Source organism: Lynx canadensis, chromosome E2, assembly GCF_007474595.2.
Source record: "Lynx canadensis isolate LIC74 chromosome E2, mLynCan4.pri.v2, whole genome shotgun sequence".
NCBI classification, from domain to species: Eukaryota; Metazoa; Chordata; class Mammalia; order Carnivora; family Felidae; genus Lynx; species Lynx canadensis.
The window spans coordinates 56214447-56238001 of record NC_044317.1 but is presented as its reverse complement, the minus strand read 5'-3'; the positions used below and the strand labels follow the sequence as shown (position 1 = coordinate 56238001).

Genomic DNA, 23555 nt, shown 5'->3' with positions numbered 1-23555 from the left:
TTATAAAACATAGATTAAAAAACAAAAGCACAACTAATTAATGCTGTGGGAACCATCATTAAACAGGAAGCTTTATTATTGAATTGCAAAACAAGAATAAGAGAAATGTTGGGGCGCCTGGGTGGCTCAGTCAGTTGAGTGTCCAACTTCGGCTCAGGTCATGATCTGGTGTTCGCGGGTTCGAGCCCGGTGACGGGCTCTGTGCTGACAGCTCAGAGCCTGGAGCCTGCTTTGGATTCTGTCTCCCTCTCTTTCTCTGCCCCTCCCCTGCTCACACTCTTCTCTGTCTCTCAAAAATGAAAAAATGTTAAAAAAATTTTTTTTTAAAGAATAAGAGAAATGTTAAAAAATTCTGAATAAAACCTAGATATTCTAGCTTTCCAGCACCGGTCCCATACATAGCAGCTGCCAAGATGTTGATGCCGGAGAAGAACTGAATTGCCATTTATGAACTCCCTTTCAAGGAGGGAGTGATGGTGGCAAAGAAGGATGTCCACATGCCAGAACACCCTGAGCTGGCAGAGAAGAACATGTCAAACTTCCCATCATGAAGGCCATGCAGTCTCTCAAATCATGAGGCTACATAAAGGAACAGTTTGCCTGCAGACATTTCTACTGCTATCTTACCAATGAGGGGATCCAGGATCTCCACGCTTACCTCCACCTGCCCCCTGAAATTATGCCTGCCACGCTGCCCCACAGAGGTCCTGAGACAGGGAGGCCATGGCCCAAAGGCCTGGAGGGAAAGTCACCTGCAAGTCTCACACAAGGGGAAGCTGACAGAGATACCAACAGATGAAACGCTGTGCCCCCTGGTGCCAACAAGAAAGCTGGTGCCTGGGCTAGGTCAGCAACTGAATTCCAGTTTACATGCAGATTTGGTTGTGGATGTGGTCAGCCACCTCATTAAAGCTGGAGATTGTTTTGTGTCGAATAAATCAACAGCCAGAAAAAAATTTTTTTAAAAACAACACATAGATACTCTATTATAAAAGAATCCTTCTATATAACTTTCATTTTAAACTGAGACTGTGCACTCAAGAAAAGAAGCATTTGAAGAAGTAGCATGTATTATATGACATAAATTGTTCAGAAAATTCATTATAGTCGATCATAACATGCTCTAATAAAAATCTTATGAAAGGAGCAGGCTGGCTGATTCAGTTGGTTAAGCATCTGGCTCTTGATTTTGGTTCAGGTCATGATCTCACCATTCCTGGGATGGAGCCCCATGCTGAGCTCTGTGCTGACAGCATGGAGTCTGCTTGGGATTGTCTCTCTCCCGCTCGCTCGCGCTCTCTCTCTCTCTCTCTCTGCCTCTTCTGCTTTCTCTGTCTCAAAATAAATACTTAAAAATTTTGTATGATAAATATTTAAATGACATCAGAGAATGTGTTATTAAGAGCTACTCCTATTTTTACACAGAATGGCAAGTCTGTTTATTCATTCCTTAGAAGCAACAACAACAAACATTTCTGAATAAAGAAACAGCACGATTATTGCAAAATATGCTGAGAATCACAGCTATATAAAATAAACATTTAGGTATTAATCATACCACAATTCAGATACATTTTAAGGAAAGTGGATGAAAATCCTGATGATTTTTTTTGTCTCAAGGGAAATTTATATATATGAACAAAACATTTTAATAAATATGGGGATTTTCACTAATGATCAAACTCACTACTTTTAAAACACATGTACATTCAAGCATGTTCTGTCAGAACTTGAGAAATTAAAATCACAGCTGAATTTCACAGAAAACTAACCACAAAGTGAAAACATCTAGAACACAGTCATGCGAACTTAATATATACAAGACAAAATTAGAAAATCATCATTGTTAAGAAATACAGTAACAATTGACATCTGTTATGGAGCAAAAATGAACTTAAAAAAATGGCTTAGCATAGAGTTCCTCAGAAATATGCACAGATTTCCCCAGACCACCGCCCCCCAAAGCCATAGAAAAGCAGGCAGATCATGCAGGCCCTCACAGACTATGGAAAGCACTTTGGCCCTCACTGTGAATATGATGGAAGACCAGGGGAGCAGAAGGAGAATCCTTAGAAGACATAGGAAGATAGTGAGTGTTGGATAGGACTGTCCTTCTGTGACAGCAGGAGATATGAACTGAAGATTCTGGAAAATTATTTCAAGTAGTGCTTCTCAATCCACATTTTAAGATTTGGTCTCCTGCTTGACCTTAGGACCTCACCTTGGTCATCTGCTTCATTCATTCCATCCTACCTGGATGTAAGGCTCCATTCTATTCACATCCCAGGATTCCTTCTCTGCTCCATGAGGTGATCAGATAGGGCTTAGACTCATCCTATATTGCAAGACTCATTTATTTTAAAAATAGTAGTATGAGTTTTGTTGGATTCTTTAATTTTCAATCCAGTATTGTCCTCATTAGAGAAGAGAGGACATTGTAGAATTCTAGGAAATAGTTTCCCAAAATATTATTTGATGAATGAATGGAATAATTTTTATGACAATTATAGGTTCTATAGGTTATATGAAAAATGGCAACAATAATCCTCTTTAAACATTTACTAGTCACTGGATAACATCACAACAATTTTTGTAAGTTAAAGCAAAAAATAAAAGAAAATTTTCTAAAACTACACATATTGGGGCACCTGGGTGGTTCAATCGGTGAAACGTCTAACTCCTAATTTCAGCCCAGGTCATGATCCCCCAGTTTGTGAGTTCGAGCCCAGAGTCTGTCTCTACAGTGACAGCACTTCGAATTCTCTCTCTCTCTTCCACTCTCTCTGCTCCTCCCCCACTCACATGCTCTGTTTTTCTCTCAAAATAAATAAACTTTAAAAAAAAACCAAATAGGGGCGCCTGGGTGGCGCAGTCGGTTAAGCGTCCGACTTCAGCCAGGTCACGATCTCGCGGTCCGGGAGTTCGAGCCCCGCGTCGGGCTCTGGGCTGATGGCTCGGAGCCTGGAGCCTGTTTCCGATTCTGTGTCTCCCTCTCTCTCTGCCCCTCCCCCGTTCATGCTCTGTCTCTCTCTGTCCCAAAAATAAATAAACGTTGAAAAAAAAAATTAAAAAAAAAAAAAAAACCCAAATATATTATTTTTCCTCTTTTATGACAGTATTTTGCCAACCAACCAATAAAGGCAAACTAGGTTTCAACCAAGGTTACCTGAACTAGAGTTTATCTAACATGACACACAGCTCTATGTACAGAGACTACCTTAAAGCAATGTTCTTTAGTGGCCCGGGCAGGCTGCTCCAAGAAGGGACACTTTGGCATGAAGAGTTTTTTGAGCTAAAGGCATTTGACACCCTGTAGGCCCAAGAGAAACTTTTGCCCCTCCTTAACTACAGAGAAGAATCAAAATTTGTTGTTGTTGTGTTTTTTTTCTTCACAGAATAAGTATTACCAGAGACCAATCTTACCTGAGTCGCCCACCTGTGTGAAAGGGCAAACATCTAATTACCAAACATCTGCCCTTATTATCACCCTGTGAAGGGCATTTCTCCACTGTGAAGTCCCAGACCTGCCTCCTTAGTTCAGGATGACATGTATACCTCCTTTTGCCTGATTATCTTTGGGATTTCCATGTCTGTGAGGGTATCTTCTACTTATGAAATTTAATTTGATCTTCTCCTGTTAATTTGTCTTATTTCAATTGGATTTAGTCCAGCTAGAAGGACCTTAAAGGGGAAAGAAATTCATATGCTCCCTGACACTACCTACACAAAATTGATCTAATGAAGCCAGCATTGATCTTGAAGGTTCAGAGGAAACAGTGCACAGGTCATATTGCCCCTAGGCACAGCTGTACCAGCCAAGGAACAGGTAGCCTAGACTCAAGAGATTGGAATGCAACCCCACTAGCTTACACGTTATCAGCACTACCCTACTGACAGAACTACCAGATGCCCCTAATGAAACCTCTAACATAAAGAAGAAAGATATTTTTCTGATTGAAAGACTTTTGAGATGGAATACACCTCTGGGGTACCAGGTGAAGTATGGCCAAAAGTTATTAAGTAACATCTGCTAACATGGCCTCACAGGTCTCCAATCAAGGGCATTCACTTTCTCGGTGATACGAAAACTGACCCAGTCCTTGAGCTCTCTGATCAATAGAAATCAACAATGAAACAAATTGGGAGTTTCATGCAAGGCTTCACTGGGCTGCATGCTTGAGGATCAAGAACACAACACCAAGGAAAGGAAAGTGTCCTCTGGCATACCCCCTAAATTAGAGATCAGGGAATTCATCATGACGTACCCTAGTTTGGTCGTCTTTACCAGTGTTCACAGTAAGCATCCTCCCTCTGAATTCCTGCAACACAAACTACTAAAGAGGCATAGAGTTTTAGGTTGGTTCCCCCCCCCCCCCCCCTTATCCAGGGAGTCAAAAAATGCTGGATTTCATGGTTGAGGAGAGCTGAATCTAGTCTTTGCTCTGTCTCATCAGAATATTGTTGAACCCAATTTTCTCCTTAAAAACCTTAATTTGCAAGCCATTGAGGAGTTCAAGTCTTTGGAGCATTAGCTCCTCCTTCTCCTGGGTGGGTCCACACAAATAGCTTAAATTGGTTTACTGAAAAAGCTCAATGTATGATTTTATGGTTTGCTGCACATGGTAGACAAACTCTCATTTGCTTTGGTTACTATTTTGGTGAGCACAGCGGGAACCTAGTCCCATGTAGATGTTCTATACATGATTCATTGGCCCCTGGCCAGTGGGGGCATCTCAAAGATTTCAGCCAGCAGCTGCCAAGAGTGCTTATTTTGGGGAGAGTATTGACACACTGACCGCTGACCAGACCTTGTTAGTCAGTGGCACTATCATTTTTTTTTCTGAGATCTACTATATTTTTTCTTTTCTGTTTATTGCAGATTCACCTTACCCCACAAAATTACACCATTTCTATTATTTCTGATGAGCTAAGGACAATAGAAGTGCTCAATTTCACCTTATTGTAACAAGGCAATGAAAGGCTGAATTCTAACTAGATGTTTTTTTATTTTAACATAACATGGGACTCATGGCATGATTTTAACGCTCACATGGCTTCAATGAAGACCCCTAGAAATACTCAATTTGTATACGTATACATCCTCCTCCAGACAGCCATCTATTCACCTAAACAAAGTAAATGGGGTATATATTTTGACTGCAACTTAGAAGCTTTTAAAGGAAACAGTGACAAGATAGTTACCATGGAAGAAATAAAAAAGGAGCCTTCTGAAATAGTGACAAAAACTGAGCTTAAATGTACCAATCCCAGGGTGTCTGGGTGGCTCAGTCAGTTAAGTGTCTGACTTCAGCACAGGTTATATAATCTTGCAGTTCGTATGTTCAAGCCCCATAGAGCCGTCGGACTCTATGCTGACAGCTCAGAACCTGGAGCCTGCTTCGGATTCTGTGTCTTCCTCTCTCCCTGCCCCTCCCCTGATCATGTTGTCTCTCTCTCAAAAATAAACATTAAAAAAATTTTTTTTTTTTTAATTTTTTTTAACGTTTATTTTTGGGACAGAGAGAGAGCATGAATGGGGGAGGGGCAGAGAGAGAGGGAGACACAGAATCGGAAACAGGCTCCAGGCTCTGAGCCATCAGCCCAGAGCCTGACGCGGGGCTCGAACTCACGGACCGTGAGATCGTGACCTGGCTGAAGTCGGACGCTTAACCGACTGCGCCACCCAGGCGCCCCAAAAAAAATTTTTTTAATCAACCCTTGTAGAAGTATTTCCTACTTCTCAACCATCTTTTTATACTTGAAATAGGATGCCAGAAAATGAGGTATTAAAATCAAATCCTCTGTCAGAAAACAAGAATTCTTGTCCCCTCAAAGGTCATTCTGGATGGACTAAGAATCAAATTGACATGACAGAGATTAACAGGAGAAAATAAAATTTAATAGGTAGACATACAAGGAATTCACATAGATGGGGACATTCCAAAGACTGTCAGGTAAGATGAGGTACAAATATCATCCTGAACTAAGGAAAATGGTGTAGGTGCCTAGAACTCCTAAGGAAATGAATGGACTTCACAGGACAGTAAGAGCAGCTATTAGGTAATTAGATGTTTGCCCTGACTTACAGATGGGTCACTGAGATAAACTTTGCCTCTGTTAATAATTGTTCTTCGGGGCGCCTGGGTGGCGTAGTCGGTTAAGCATCCGACTTCAGCCAGGTCACAATCTCGCGGTCCGTGAGTTCGAGCCCCGCGTCGGGCTCTGGGCTGATGGCTCAGAGCCTGGAGCCTGTTTCCGGTTCTGTGTCTCCCTCTCTCTCTGCCCCTCCCCCATTCATGCTCTGTCTCTCTCTGTCCCAAAAAATAAATAAACGTTGAAAAAAAAATAATTAAAAAAAAAATAATTGTTCTTCTGGGAAAGACTTCCAATTTCAGATTCTTCCGTGTGGTTAAAGGAGGGAGAAGTTTTCCTCATGAGGCTGCAGTTTCAGGTATTTTCAGCTGAAATTATCCACAGGCCAAACTGGCACATTATGGGGGTGGGGTGGGAACGTCTGTCCAAATCCCCTTCCGTTCCGTCATCTGAAACTTCCTTGGGAGTTTCACGTATTAAAAGTTGACCAGGTTTCATGTCACTGATCCAGCATTTTAGTCCAGTTTACGATGAATAGCATTTAAGTCTAATATCCACAAAGATGTTTCACTGAAATATTTTTTACTATAATCACCCTCATTTTTACCAAACATAGCCAAATTTCATTGCAAAAAAAGTCTAGTTTAGGAGAAAAACACTGGGCCTGGTTATTTATATAAGTGCAGCAAGAATAGAGGTTTGACTTAAAGACTCGTTTTTCCCCCTATTTAACAGAATTTAATATATTGCTACATTTGCAAAATAGGAGAAAATTGGAATATCACTAGACTTTTTTTTTAAATTTTTTTTTAATGTTTTTATTTATTTTTGAGATAGAGAGAGACAGAGCATGAGCAAGGGAGGGGCAGAGAGAGAGAGAGAGGGAGACACAGAATCCAAAGCAGGCTCCAGGCTCCGAGCTGTCAGCACAGAGCCCCATGTGGGGCTTGAACTCATGGACTGTGAGATCATGACCTGAGCTGATGTCAGACGCTTAACCGACTGAGCCACCCAGGCGCCCCTATCACTAGACTTTTAACAGTGAAACTTTTTGCCAAAAGAAAGTGGAGCAACATATTTAGGTCACATCCTCGCCAACATCTGTTGTTGCCTGAGTTGTTAATGTTAGCCATTCTGACAGGTGTAAAGTGGTATCTCGTGGTTTTGATTTGTATTTCCCTGAGGATGAGTGATGTTGAGCATTTTTTCATGTGTCGGTTGCCCATCTGGTTGTCTTCTTTGGAGAAGTGTCTGTTCATGTCTTTTGCCCATTTCTTCACTGGATTATTTGTTTTTTGGGTGTTTAGTTTGATAAGTTCTTTATAGATTTTGCTTACTAACCCTTTATCTGATGTCATTGGCAAATATCTTCTCCCATTTCATTGGTTGCCTTTTAATTCTGCTGATGGTTTCCTTTGCTGTGCCAAAGCTGTTTATTTTGATGAAGTCTCATTTTTGCTTTTGTTTCCCTTGCTTCTGGAGACATGCGAATAAGAAGTTGCTGCAGTGACTTAAAGACTCTTTAAAACCAGTTGTGCCAGGGCTTTTCACAATGAATCTCTAGATTTAATTTTTAATAGCATTTCAAGCCCAGAAGCCAAGCCAAATACTTGCCATCAGACTTTGGCTACAATACCTATAGTTGAAGTCCCCAAATGTCCTGAGGTTCCTGCACCTGTTAAGAAATGATCTTCTTGGAGCACCTGGGTGGCTCAGTTGGTTGAGCATCCGACTTCAGCTCAAGTCACAATCTCACAGTTCGTGAGTTCGAGCCCCTGCATTGGGCTCTGTGCTGACAACTCAGAGCCTGGAGCCTGCTTCAGATTCTGTGTCCCCCTCTCTCTCTCTGCCCCATCCCCACTCTTAAAAATAAATAAAACATTTTAAAAAATTAAAAAAAAAAGAAATTATCTTCTTGGGGAGCCTCGGTGGCTCAGTTGGTTAAGCATCTGACTTCAGCTCAGGTCATAATCTCATGGTTCGTGAGTTCGAGCCTCACATCAGGCTCTGTGCTGACAGCTCGGAACCTGGACCTTGCTTTGGATTCTGTGTGTCCCTCTCTCTCTGACTCACCCTACTGTGCTCTATCTCTCTGTTTCTCAAAAATGAATAAACGTTTAAAAAAGTATATTAAAAAAAAAGAAATGATCTTCTTTACTCAACTCACAAGACTGCTGAAAACTCTGTCAGCAAGGTACTAAGCTGATAATTCCAAGGGGGCTTTATTGGCTCCATAAAGTCAATCTCAATTCCTTATAGCTGTCTCTTCATATCTGAGTCTATGAAGCTCTTTCTCAGTGCTGACATTCTACACTGATTCTTGATTTCAGCTCAGGTTAGTATCCCAGTGTTATGGGAACTAGCCCTGAATCAGGCTGTGTGCTGAGCAGACTTGAAAGTCTCTCTCTCTCTCTCTCTCTCTCTCTCTCTCTCTCTCTCTCTACCTCTGTCCCTTTCTCATGCTCACACTCTCCTTCCCTCTCTCTATCAAAAGGAAAAGAAAATTAAAAAAAAAAAAAGAAGTTCACTCACATTCTTTAAAATTGTAAGGTTTGCCCCAGTATGAATTCTGTGATTAGGAGTAAACGTTGAACAGTGATTAAGGATTTTCCCACATTCTTCACATTGATAAAGACTCTTTCAAGTATGAAATCGGTGATGTTGAGTGTGACTGCCTGTTAAAGGCCTTGCCACATTCTTTAGATTTCTAAAATTTCTGTCTAGCATGAATTCTGTGATGTCGAGTAAGCATTGACTGCTGGTTGAAGGCCTTACCACATTCTTTACATTCATAAGGTTTTTCTCCAGAATGAATTCTATGATGTCTAATGAGGCTTGTGAGCTGGTTAAAGGCCTTGCTACATTCTTTACATTTGTGAAGTTTTTCTCCAGTATGAATTCTGTGATGATGATGAAGGCTTGAGGCCCAGTTAAAGGCTTTCCCACATTCTTTGCATATGTGAAGTTTCTCTCCAGTATGGATTCTCCTATGTCCATATAGTGATGAGCCATAAAGGTTTTACCACATTCTTCACATTTATAAGGTTTCACTCTAGTATGCATTTGCTGATGTTGAGATAGTCTTGAGTGCCAGTCAAAGGTTTTGCCACATTTCTTACAAATGTACCTTTTCTCTCTAGTACCTATTATCTTATGTATATTTAGTCCTGATGATTAAACATGCTCCCAGGTTTATCGCTTCTGTATGATTTTTTTCCCATGTGAATTCTCTGATGATCATCAATATTGGAGAACTGGTTAAAAGCTCTCCCACATATATTTATAAGGATTCTCTCCCATATGTGTACTCTTATGTATAATAAGTTTTGAACTTTGATAAAAGACTTCCCCACATTTGTTACATTCATAATGGTCCTTTGGAAAATGGGTCCTCAGATGCTTATTAACATCTGAGCCTCGGTTAAATTTTTTCTCAGATTCACTGCATTCAGTAATTCTGCCTCCATTAAAAATGCTGTGGTTATGTTGTAAGGTCAACTGCTCAGCAGAGGCCCTCTCAAGTTGATGCCACTTGGCACTTTTTTCTTCATTTTTAAATCTCTGATTTTCAGGAATATTTGACTGAAAGGCCAATCCAATCCTCTTTTTAGAAGGGTTCAAATAATTATTTTCAGCATGGACTAGATAACTTCCCAGAGTTTTCAAATTTTCTTTCCGTGAATATGTATCCTTAAGTATTTTATTTGAGTCTTTGCTTACAGAAACGCACTGCTTTGCAGAAGTAGCAGACTTAAACACGGATGTTTTCCAAACTGCTTTATGTTCTTCACCATTTTGGGCAGTGAGATTCTTACTATGGGCAGTTGTCTCCATTTGGATATGTACTTCAGGAAATCTTTGCTGCCCTTCACTCTCCCCATCACTGTCCCAGTCTGTAATTAAGGGTAAATTCTCAAGGGTACTAAGTTGATATCTACCCATTGACACATTTGGAAAGAAGCTTCTATGTGTGGCTTTGGCAGGAATCTCTGGGCACCATATGAAGATACAGCTGAAAGATATCAAATAAGAGAAAAGTAAAATCATTCCACTTACTACTCTCAGATGAATATTCTGAAAACTTCTAATATACAATCAAAGGATGTAATCAGATGGCTGAGAAGGAAATGTCACTACATCATTCCTCTATGAACACATAAACTTGCCTAAGAGATAACTCTGTAATATTGTCATGCTGTAGCACAAATCACTTTCCTATACCTCAAAAAATCAGAAGTACCATGTGAGCCCAAAATTAGCAGAAGGAAGAAAATTTAAACATAAAACCAAACTCAACAAAATAGGATACAGCAAAAATAGGAAAGTATCAACAATAGGAAGAATTGGTTTCAGAAAAGGTCAACAATGGAGTGCCTGGGTGGCTCAGCCAGTTAAGCATTCGACTTCGGCTCAGGTCATGATCTCGTGGTCTGTGGGTTCAAGCCCTGTGTCAGGCTCTGTGCTGCCTGCTTCAGATTCTGTGTCTCTCTCTCTATCTCTGATCCTCCCTTGCTCACACTATGTCTCTCTCTGTCCTCAACAATAAATAAACATTAAAAAAATTAAAAACAAAACAAAACAGTATCTGTTACACAAGCATCACCCGGTTATCAAAGTCACAGAAAGAGACTACAGGTAAACAAGAAGACAAACTACTACCTGTGAGGAATATTCATGCAACATCCACAATAAAACAAAGCAAACTGAATCAAAAGCACATTTTAGCATTTTACAGCATAATCAACTGGGAATTCTTCCTGGAATTCAAGGGTGTTTCAACCTATGGCAAGCTATCAGTTTAAGACTGCACATTAACAGATTAAAGATAAAAAAATAACACGATTATATTAATTGATGCATAATAGGAATGAGAGCTTTTGGACACCATTTCATGATTGCAAACGCTCATTAAAATACAAAGAAACCACCACAAATCTAAAAGACGGTACATGCGCATGAAAAGCTGAAATCTAACATATTCAATAGTAAAAGAATGAAAACTTCTCCTGTATGATCAGAAACAAGGTATGAAAGCACCTTCACCACCTTCCATTCAACACAGTACTGGATAGTCTAGCCAGAACAATTAAAGTATACCTGGCATACAAAATTACATTGGTTCAGGTGTACAACATAGTGATTTGACAACTCTATAGGTTCTACTGTGCTCACCACAAGTGTAGCCACCACCTGTCACCATATAATGCTATTATAATAGCACTGAATGCATTCCCAAAGCTGTATCTTTTACCCTAAGATGTATTCATTCCACAACTGGAAGCCTGTCCTTCCCATTCCCCTTTACCCATTTTACCCATGCTCCCTTCCCAGTTCACTCCAATAACCAGCACTTTGTTCTTTGTATTTATGGATCTGTTTCTGCTTTTGTCGTGTTTTTTTTCTTCCACTGACAACAATGTGGATAGATGTAGAAGGTATTATGGTAAGTGAAATAAGACAAAGAAAGACATATAACCGTATGCTCTCATTTATAGGTGCGATCTAGAAAACAAAACAAATGAACAAATAAAACCAGAAACGTACTCATAAATATCTATTTTGTTTTGAAAAAAGTCCATGGATAATCTCAAGAATTATAAAATTTCCAAAATTCCACACATTTACAATGTAACAATTTGGCCTGTAACAATTTTCCAATGTTGGCAGAAAACAAGAGACTCCTAAATCAAACTCAAAAAATTTATGCCTTATGACACAGCTAACACCATAAACTTCTTCACACTAATTTCATTTGTCAGCCCCAACTCCCAGGCCCAACTCCCAATTCATACAGGTAAATCCTGCCCACATAGATGGTTTGTGTAACATCTGTGAGACCTTGACCATAGGAAACCTCAATATCTTTAAAAAAATGTTTTTAATGTTTACTTATTTTTCAGAGAGACTGAGAGACAGAGCACAAGTAGGGGAGGGGCAGAGAGAGAGGGTGACACAGAATCTGAAGCAGGCTCCAGGCTCTGAGCTGTCAAGACAGAGCCCGATGTGGGGGCCCATACTCCCAAACCATGAGATCATGACCTGAGCCCAAGTCAGATGCCCAATGACTAAGCCACCCAGGCATCCCAGGAAACCCCAATATCCTAAAGCAACACCTAGCACATCTGCCCAAACTTTTGCCATAGAAGACATCTGTTTTCATGTGCAATAAATAAATATGTCCTCTACCCCATGGACAAGATAATATCACTACATTCCAATGCTTTCTATACACAAACATTAGTGGAAAGACGTTTAAGGAAAAAAAAAAACTTACAATGCTCTATCTATAACACATGGAGAAACTGAAATAATTAAAAAATTGTCTCCCAACAATATCCACCATTCTGACCGTGGTTTGACTCCTGCCTAATTTTCTCATGTGTACACCACCTCATCAAACACTCATTAATCTGATATAGGATCTGGGATAAAATCTATTCAACTTATGTCATGAAACATTTTCCAACGCTATGATTGGCAGGATACAATGCAGAAGAATCCAGGACTTGTAACGCTCACTTCTCCAATGTCTTTGTGAGTCATTGCATTCAACCAGGTAAAGAAATCCCAATACTCACGAGGGTCTACCTTAAATTTCAGTAGTGGGCTTTCTAAGGGAGATGGGTGAAGAAACAACTAAACTATGCAAAATCATACGATTTACATGAATCTGACAAGGTGAGGGGATTTTGTACTCCTTACCCAGGCAAGGCAGGTCCTGGATACCATGAAATCATGGTTTATTACAAGAAAAGGGCTGAGAGTTGAGAAACACATAGGAATTAGGGAAGAGGTGTTTACCAACCATCAACAGGGAATATTTAAAGGAGCAACATAGATATAAAAGATGAAGGAGATTGTGTAAAATGAAACAGAGGTGGTCACAAGGACAAAAATACTTTGGGCTGCCCTGAACTCAGTTGAAGAGCTGGAAGAAACATTGATGGAAGAAACACTGATGGAAGAAAGCACTGTTTGTGCCTCTACTGGATGAAAATCAAGGAAATGTTGGTCTAGATCATAAGCTGACAACATAATTTCAAGGAATAATAACAATGCTGTATGTAGGAATATATCATTTTGTTCTGATATCCACAACAGTGGGTTGTTCTGGGTTTCCTCTCATGATGTTTTTGCTGCTCATTTGGCAATGACATATAGAGGAAAATTTTTAAAAACTCAGTGTACCTGGAAGCTTTTACTTTAAGCTCCAATCAATGTCCATAGGGCTAATCTTAACAGTCTAGAAGACACCCAATACAAACATTATAACACAATGGACACACCGCTGGCAGGAAAAGATGGAGAGAAATCACAGTACAAATGTTCTCCAAGATGGTGGTGATGTTAATCCATGTCAAGAAATGACTTGTGTGGGGCGCCTATGTGTGGCTCAGTCAGTTAAGCGTCCGATTTCAGCTCAGGTCCTGATCTCAACACTCATGAGTTCGAGCCCCCCATCAGGCTCTATATTGACAGTTCAGATCCTGGAGCCTGTTTCAGATTCTATGTCTCCCTCTCTCACTCTGCCCCTCCCCTGCTTGTACTTTTTCTCTCTCTCTCTCAAAAATAAATAAACTTAAAATAATTTAAAAACATAAAAAAGAAATAAATGACTTGTGCAAGCAGAAGGAAAAAAGCACAATACAGCGTTTTCAGAATATGTTTCAATTTGTTAGCCATGTTATGAAAAAAAGAAAAAGAATAAAAAACATCAGTCACTACACAAACCACATAACTCATTGATTTTTAGTACATTTCTCACCAAAATTGTAAAGATAATTAATGATGCTTTGAGAAAAACACAAAGGATTCTATGTGGTCTTGGTATAAGAGAAGATTTATAAAGACAATAAAAAACACTAACCATAATGGGTAAAGTGACAAATTAGATACATTAAAATTAAGAACTTCTTTGTACCACAAGCTCAAGAGCTAGAAATTGAGGTGGCATGAGAGAGGAGACAATGGAGTCATTCTTAGCATATATACGGAACTACAAAGCCTGAAGAAAAAGATATCACAACAGAACAAAATGGTCATAATAACTAACTAGACATTTTGAAAAGGAGATTATCCAAATTAATGCCTAACTCCATAGTAACACGAAGTAACAACAACAACAAAGCAAATAAAACCATGACTTGGTCATTATCACATACCAACCAGAAGCCTAATGTGAAGATGACCTAAACTACCAAGTTTTGCAAAGTATGTAGATACGCCAGAAATCCCATATACTGCTGGTGGGTGTGAAAATTAGTACAAAGAATTTGGCAAAGTATTGGGTACTATCTATAAAAGCTGAACACATCTGTATTTACCAGCAATATGCTCCCACATATATAGCCAGCACATATGTGTGCATGTTCCACTAGAAGGAAAATTAAAGATTTTATATGCCAGTACTATTCATGACAGTTCTACATGGAGAATTCTTCACCTGCCCAGTAAAAGTAGAATGATGAGATCAATGGATATTCACACAATGGAATTGGATCCATCCAGTCTAATGAATGATGCACAACAACGTGCAGTAAATACAGATAAATTCACAAGCAATAGATGGAAAGAAAAAAAGCCAAACAGAAGAGTTCTTCGTGCCTGATTACATTTACAAAAAAGTGCAAAAACGAGGACATCAATCTATTGTCTACATGTTAAAAGAGTGCTGGGCTTTGGGCAAAGCTACTGAGGACCTCAAGGGGGAATTGTGGAGAACAAATGATATTCTGTTTCTTGATCTCAGGGGCTTATAGAGATGCGATCAGTTTGTGAAATTCCATTGAGCTGTGTGTTCACTTATGATCTGCACGTGTGACTTTAAAAAAATGATTGAAAAAATAGATATAAGTAAACAGATAAGTATCATAATGTACACATATTGACAAGTTGAAATTAAAAGTAGGAAGTAACTTCAAACTGTGACTAGACTTTGAAAGCATGCTTTAATTTCTAGCTAAACCATATGGTACTGAGTACACAGTGTTCACAGAGAAAGAATGAAATTTAGAATTATTTTCTTAAAATGCACACAGGAAAGCACATAAAACATAATAAAAAAAAATAGAGTGTAAGGGAAAATATAAAAAACTTGGTAAACCCAAACCCCAACATCTCCCTTAGAATATTAACATAAATAAGCCAAATGTTCCTCCTAACATTTGCTTGACTATATTCAATTGGATTATTCCTAGAGCTGTAACTAAAACATGAGGATGAAAAGTTAAAAATAAATAAATAAAACCCATATTCATACACATATATAAGCATATGCAGATGTACATACATGTATATAGAATTATAAGATATTAGATTAAAAAATAAAATATCACAAATAAGTCTGGAAAATCATCCACCATCTTGCTTTTTCTGGAGCTGGACAACTGAGATCTTATTGATCAGATGCTGAGTTGTTCCTTTTTCAGAAACATAGATACCATCCCAAAATTTTGTGATATCCTTGTTTTTAACAGTTGTGGCTTGCTGAATCAAAGCAGCTGGGTTTGGTACAAGTTCAATGACATTTCCTTCAAGAATTAACCTATTTTTAGGGGCTTGAGATACAGAACAAGCAACACCTGGCCTCATCCAAACCCTACAGATGTATTTTCCACCCGTGAAATTTTGAATTTCAGCAAGAGAACCATTCTCCTGAATAACCATGTTGGTGGGGAAGTGAGCATAGGCAGACCTCATCTTGTTACAAAAGCCCGGTTAATGCCCTTCCTTGAAATGCACCGTGCATGATGAAAGATGGTGCGAACTGTAGCCACTTCTTTTCTATTTCCCCACCATTTGTCAACTCAGAGCCTCCTCTTTTTCCTTTCCAGGAGACTGAATTCTACACTGATGTGATTGAAGTCCCTTCACAGGGTTTCTCTGGGGCCCTTCTCAATAACAGTGCATTCTTCCAGAGTGATGTTTGATGTCAACGTTTTCTGTCATGTCTACAGTCTGCTGAGAATGGTCTTCATTCTCTCACTAATGAAGCAAGTGGGTACTATCTATAAAAGGGAAACATCCATTTTTAGCTTATGAGATGGGGCACCTGGGTGGCTTGGTCGGTTAAGCTACTGACTTTGGCTCCGGCGTGATCTCACCATTCATGACTTCAAACCCTGCATTGGGCCCTCTACCATCAGCATGTGAAACCTGCTTCAGATCCTCTGCCCCAAACCCCTCTCTGCCTCTGCCTGACTTCACTCTCTCTCAAAAATAAACAAACATCAAAAAAAATCTAGATCATGAGACATGAAAATATTGATTACAGAGGGGTGACATCATTAAGATGGTGAAATATATGGTTCCCACTTCAGTCTGTCTTGTAATAAGCTCAACTAGCAACTATTCACGTAAGACACGATTGGGCAAATCTCAGTTCTCAGGAATGAGACTGAAGCACCCCTGGACCAGAGACCCCAGACCAGAGACCAAGGACAGCATTAGAGGGGTGCCTGGCTGGCTCAGTCGGTTGAACGTCCAACCTCGGCTCAGATCGTGATCTCGCAGTTTGTGAGTTTGAGCCCTGCGTCAGGCTCTGTGCTCACAGCTCAGAGCCTGGAGCCTGCTTTGGATTCTGTGTCTCCCCCTCTCTCTGCTCCTCCCCTGCTCATGCTCTGTCTCTTAATAATAAGTAAATGTTAAAAAAAAATTTTTTAAATATTAAAAAAAAAAAAGGACAGCATTAGAAGGGTAAGAAGAGCCATTTCACTTTGACCACAAGCACCTCCCCCAGGACAGCACAGTGCCCCACCATGAGAGACCACCTCAAACAATGATTCCTCCATCAAAAAGAGAGAGAGACCAAGGTGGGAATCCAACATTCTGCAAATGGCCGGCCTCTTCCTGGGTGGCCCACTTAGGTCTCCTATCAAGTGGATCCTTGGGGGAATCTATACTGCTGGACCATAGGGTATCATATAAGGATGGAGAAGGTGGGTAAGCCTTACAACAACCAGTGTTCAGATCTTGGAAGACTGTCAGAACAGACTTGTTCCACCTTGTGGTGACACCCAATCAGAGATGTCAGTGACTCTGCCCACCTGCAGAGCTGAGATGGACCTACTTGGTCGAGGAGCTTTGTTAGCAGCTATGCCTGACTTGTGTCTCCAGCCAACAGGTTGAACTAGAGCATGGAAGCCATTCTATGGCCTGTCTCAGCAGGCATGCAAGTTGGAAGTCACCTCCCACTGCTGAGCATAGCGTCCAAACCTGCCCCACCATAAGTCTTCGCAGAGAACAGACTCTATGAAATGAGACTTCAAAGTGAAAATTCCAGCCCAAACCACACACATATAACCTGAGTGGCTTTCTGGTTGACTACTAAGAACCAGACATAGAGGTCAGACATCCAAAGTACAAGTGCAGGGAAGGTCTGGCACACACATGACTTCACTTTCACATCTGGAAAACCAAAATTAGACACCTATGTGCCTGATTGCATTCTGCAACATGCTAATATTTTTACTGAGTAACACAACCATAAACGTGCCCCAGGACATTGGTTCTCAGAGTGGGTTCCATAGACAGGTACCTGACAATGTGTATGAAAGGGAACTGGGGGAGCTCTACCCCAGAACCACCAAAGTAGTAATGTGGGGACAGGCACAGCAATCTGATTTACAAGTTCACTTGGGGATTCTGACACTAATTTGAGAGCCTCTGTGGTAACTAAGTTACAGGTCATCACAGGTAAATCACTGTTAGAATTGCTCTATGCTTGTGGTCATGCTAGTGTTGTCACACACACACACACACACACACACACACACACACACACACACACACAAGATCCACAAGACACATTCTTGTTATTCAAAAATAACAAAAGCCTGTCTTATTTTCCTCCTCTCCCTTCGGTCAATACCCTCCTTGAGCTTCCTGGAATGACCCCAAACACACTTCTGTTCATGCTCCTGAATGAAAGCAATCCAAGTTAGAGTGAATTGGAACTTATTTAAATATTTTATCAAGTGAGTTATGAAATGCATACCAGACATTAACACATGGTATATATTATCATGAGATTGAATATAGCACTCTCACTATAGATCTGTATTTGATGATTTAAACATGAGACCATAAGTAATTGCAGGCTTAAGAAGTGCTTCATCAGCACTCCATTTGTATGCAGAATAAAATCCCTATGAAGTAAGGTTAAGGAAATTGTAAATTTTAGGGACTTAAAAAAAATTTTTTTAAGTAGTTATTTATTGAGAGAGAGAGAGAGAGAGAGAGAGCACGAGCAGGGGAGGGGCAGAGTGAGAGAGGGACACAGAATCTGAAGCAGGTTCCAGGCTCTGAGCTGTCAGCACAGAGCACAACATGGGGCTCGAACTCACGAGCCATGATATCATGACCTGAGCCGACGCTTAACTGACTGAGCCACTCAGGCGCCCCTACAGACTTTTTGTAATAGCTAGTTTCAGTGCAAAATGTGATTGCCTTTCTGTCAGATGCTGTGATACGGTTCAGAGAAAAAGAGCCCTTCACAAACATCTTATATGTCTACCTGTGTTACACTTATATATTTCTACTTAGACTGGCCCATATGTCAAAGTTCTTGTCAATGACTTGGAGGGAGAAGAGCCTTGGGGAGGATGGCCTTCCTTGAATGAAAACAAGACTTCAAAACAAATTCCCTAGCTCAATCAGATTTACACCGCCTCCTTTGCTGCATAGAACATACTATGATGCCTGGTGGTGGGGTAGGTATCTTGGGGCCATGGGAGAGCAAATATGAGCACAACACCTGGGGGTAGACAATACAAGAGAGAAGAAATGGAAAACCCAGAGCACACCAAAGGGTGTCTGTGCCATTTTATCAGATATGAGCATCTACCTACTCACTGTATACATAACACAAAATCCACCTCTTTTCTGTATATACACACATCAGCCTTTTCATGGTATAGTTGACCATAAAATCGGAGGTACTGAAAAATGAATGATTAATCTTCATTTGAATCTATGTTAAATGTGAATATAACATGCTACCAAACTTTATTCTATCAGTTTCTACAACTGATAAAAATCCTCTTTCCACTTGGGTCAGAATGGGTGAAAGGATAGCATGAGCTGTGAAACAATGTAGGGACATCTAGACTAAAAAGTGGGTGGGCTGTTTGAAACAGAAATGTTCACGGCCCATGAACAGTGAACTGCTCCCTAACTAAAAGGTGCCTTATACACCATCCAGAGCACGGGACTAGATTCATCACAAGCTGAAAGGGGAAAGGTGGAAGTGAAAGCGGTCCCTGCCAGCTGTAGATCAGCATCCTTGGAAAGTGATCCATTTATACTACATCAGACCTATACTGGGGTTTTACACCTGGGAGGCCAGTGCTTTGAGGAACTATCCACATGCCTTGCTGATTCTGATTATTCGTGTCCAGAAGACTTCTTCATCTTCAGTATGTACTCTGCCCTGTGATATCTTAAAACAATGGCCATAATGTTTAAATATCCAATCTCCCCTTTCCATCCACTGCCACCCACCTGGGCCTGGGAAAGTACAGTTATCCCTGCCATCCAATAACAACAGTCCTCAGAACCACCAGGGAATGCATTAAATCATGAAGAAAGGATCTGACTCCCTCAATCCCAGGAAACCACATTTTCCAAGTCCCCATCCCTGTCACATTTGTCCATTACAAGTAGCTTCCTAAGACCTTGCAGTGACCAAGAGGGGCTCCCTACCAGATCTTTCTCTGCATCTCAAGAGTTCTCCGTATTTGCTTCTAGTAGGATTTATCTTCCTCTTAAAGGATACCATCATCATGTTTTATCCATCCCCACACATCTTAATACCAAGTGCCTGAAATAATCCTGTGACCCATTGATGGTGTTTTCCTGTTCTTCCAATGAAGTGGTGACAACATAGTATTTAAGTCCCAAGTATGGCCATACATGATCCAGTGACCAACCATTTCCCATTGAATTAAAAAATTCCAAACTACTCCTAAGAGCCTAGAAGGGCCTACATGGCTTATGTGGGAGGAGACAGCAGTGAAAATGGGGTCTCCATAACACAGGAAAGAAGGATAGCAGTGATGCCTACATCACTGGAATGGAGACGAGGACATCAAAGAACTGGAGATGATTTGGAAAGAAAACAAGTAAAGTTTATCCTTCTAAATTTAGACTCAGTAGTTCAGCCTTTGACAGGTGTCCTCTACCTAAATGAAGAATTCATGCCAATGCTTCAGCCTGGACATTTTATCTTTTACCCTGGGCTGCATCATCACTCTTAGTATTTGTTTTCTTCCTAAGTCAAGAACACCTACTAAGCACCCAGTACTGTCCCAAGTTTGGTTCCTTTAAATTGATGTTAAAATAACACATGACTCATGAAGTCTCCAAGTTTTCACCTAATCAAATTGTTCCAGTAAAGTGAATAACTTGGATGATGTCAGTTCCAAGAAGGAAAAAGAACAGTAACTAAAAGAAATTGTACTTAGTATTCTTGTCCAGTTGAGAAGAAGTAAAAGGGAGCAATTAAACTACATAGACTTAAACTACTGTGGAATTACTCCCATATTCAAATTAATTTTGGAACACCATGTCATTTCACGCAATGTATTCTTAAAATCCCTGAGCAAGTCATAAAAGCAACAATTCATGAACGTTGGAACAAGGGAAACAGAGTAGATCCTACATGAGTAATAAGTAGGTAGACAAAACAGGATTTGCAATGGGGAGATTCTCAAACCAAGATACAAGTGATTTAGGAGAAATCAATTCAATACAATGTAGAGAAAATTATTCCCACTATGAATATATAACATTTTGCTTGCTAGGAAATCATCAATTTTGAAATCTGGAAATTACTTCATTTGATCTAATATTCCCTTTCATTCTGAAGATATAGATATACATGCATTTCTTCTTAATTTGTTCTCTTACTACAAGATATACCTTTAGCTTAATAGAGCATATTATTTTCTGTGCATATCAAAACCAAAAAACTGTGTTCAGTATGCTCAGAAAAGCAACATAAGCAAAGAAAAATATAGTGTAAAGTTTTAAAAACAGTGATTGAGAATTCTGTAGATATGGCTTATAACTATATTTGCAGTGACTTTGTTCAATTAGCAGTTAAGTAGAACCAGTACTTGGTAGTCACATGGATGGTGACCCATGGTTCAATAAAAGAAAACAAAGAAATTTAAATACATGAACTTTATTACCCTTAGATCCTGGAGGATGTACACAATATCCCTTGAGGGACAACATGGAGAGGTCAAGGCTGAGTGCAGGTAGACAGAATGGCAGGAACTGGGATAGATGCCTTTTTTGGGGTGCATGGTTGGAGTGCTTTGGAGTTCCTGTGCTAAGTCTAGAATGCACAATTCAAATCAAAATGAGTGGAAAATGGTAAACTCTGAGAGAGTCTTCTGTAGGGGGTACACAAGGTAAATATATAGGGAGTGGACACTCATTCACAGAGGCTACTGGGGAAGTCATAGGAGGATCTTACCTTTGCTTGTGACTTTAGGGACTGTTATCTATAGTGTATTTGCTACTGGGCAGAGCCAGAGTCACTTCAAAAGCCCCTGCAGGCAGTCTAGTTGTCCAAGATGGATTCCAAGGCAGCAGTATGAATTGATTAGCTACAGTCTCAATAATACTTCTATATCCTTATTAAAAATATCATAATGTTCCAGCAGTCACAATAAGGAAGAAAATATATGATACATGAACATAGGGAAAATAATCTCAAGTAATGTTCAGTGTACCCACCACTCATGCAGTTGAAAATCATGTGTAATTTTGACTCCCCAATACTTAATTTTAATAGCTTTAAAAAAATAAACAAAAAATAATAATAGCAGCTTTCTGTTGACAAGAAACATTATGAAAACCAGTCAATTATTACACCTTTATATGTTATATGTTACATATGGTATCCCTACAATAATGGAAGCTCAAGAAAATCAGAAGCAAGAGAAAATGCATTTACAGTACTGTACTATGAATAAATCTGACTGTAAGTGGACCCACACAGTTCAAACCCATGTTGATCAAGGGTCAAGTGTACTTTGTGTTACCATCTGTTAACCTGCAACCTTGTGAAGGTGGAACAGTCCAGGGTTTGTGTAGGTTAAAACTTCATTTATTACACATCAGTGTTAACACATTAAAATCCATTCAGTGTTATTAATGAAAATATATTAAGTTCAAATGCACTCTAAACAAACCACTGCAAAATTACTGTATGATTCTTTGTTAAAATACCCATGACAAGCATTCAAGAACCATTCTTGTTCCTGTGATATAAGGATCTGTGAGTTATACTTCCTACACTTTCAAATAATTATTCATTATTGAGTAAATGTGGATTATAATAATTTCATACCCTTTTATGGAAGAGTTAGCTATAATTTCCCCAGATATCAGAGAAAAATTTTTAAATTTCCACCACATAACTAATATTCTTGACTTGTATCAATTGCTATTATGAAAATACATCCAGATTTTAATGAACTGCCATTCTCCTTAAACAGCAACTAACACAACTATTTAAAACTCAAAATGTTTCTCTATCTTACTTTATTTCAAATAATAATGCCCTGAACCCTTACTTCATCATGAGTTGTATCCCTCTTAGACATCAAACACAAACAGCATCTCCAAGTAGATTTTCTTCATACATTGTACACTACAGTCTCAATCTTCCATGGAAAAGTAGGTACGAATGAATTCCCCATCATAAAAGAGCCACTCATGTCTATGAGACAACAATCAAATCATTTTGCACGCACACAAATAAAGGCATTGCATGACATGATTTAAGGGTGAAATTAATAGTATTTGTCATGCAAAAAAAAATCTCAAACATGGTCAATAGAAAAAAAAAAAAAAAAAGAGAGAGACACACTGAAATTATTCCCCTCCAGACATCCATCTTTCCCTGAGACTTTCAGGCACATTAACAAATACAGTTGATCATTGAGTAAGATGGGTTTGAGCAGTGTGGGTCCAAGTAGATTTATTTTTTGACAAACACATTGCAGTACTATAAATGTTTCTTCTCTGTTATGATTTTCTTAATCTTTTGTTTTCTCAAGCTTACTTAATTATAACAATACCATTTATAATACAGACAACAAAGAATGAGATGATTGACTGTTAATATTCTAGGTAAGACTTCTAGTCAACAATAGGCTATTTCTGTGGAAAACCAGGTATGGTTTTAATTTGGGGGACTCAAAAGTTACAGTAAGATTCTCAGGTGTGGTGGGGTCATACCCCCAATGCCTACATTCTCCAAGGTGAAAATGTAATTCATATTAGAGTTTTACATTCAAATTTTTCTCTATAATAAATGCTCTGATTTACAATAGTGTCTGAAAAATGATAGACCTATTGCTTTCTGCTGTGAAACCTCTCATTTTATTTATATCTTGTTTTCCATTACATACTTTGCCAATTGTTTACAACTTTCATGTTTTTACCTG

At 39.4% G+C, this 23555-nt stretch overlaps 1 pseudogene; it reads left to right on the top strand.

The window, feature by feature from the left end:
• Positions 1 to 413: 413 nt before the first annotated feature.
• On the top strand, positions 414 to 956 carry LOC116737792 (annotated as a pseudogene).
• The last annotated feature ends 22599 nt before the right edge of the window (positions 957 to 23555 follow it).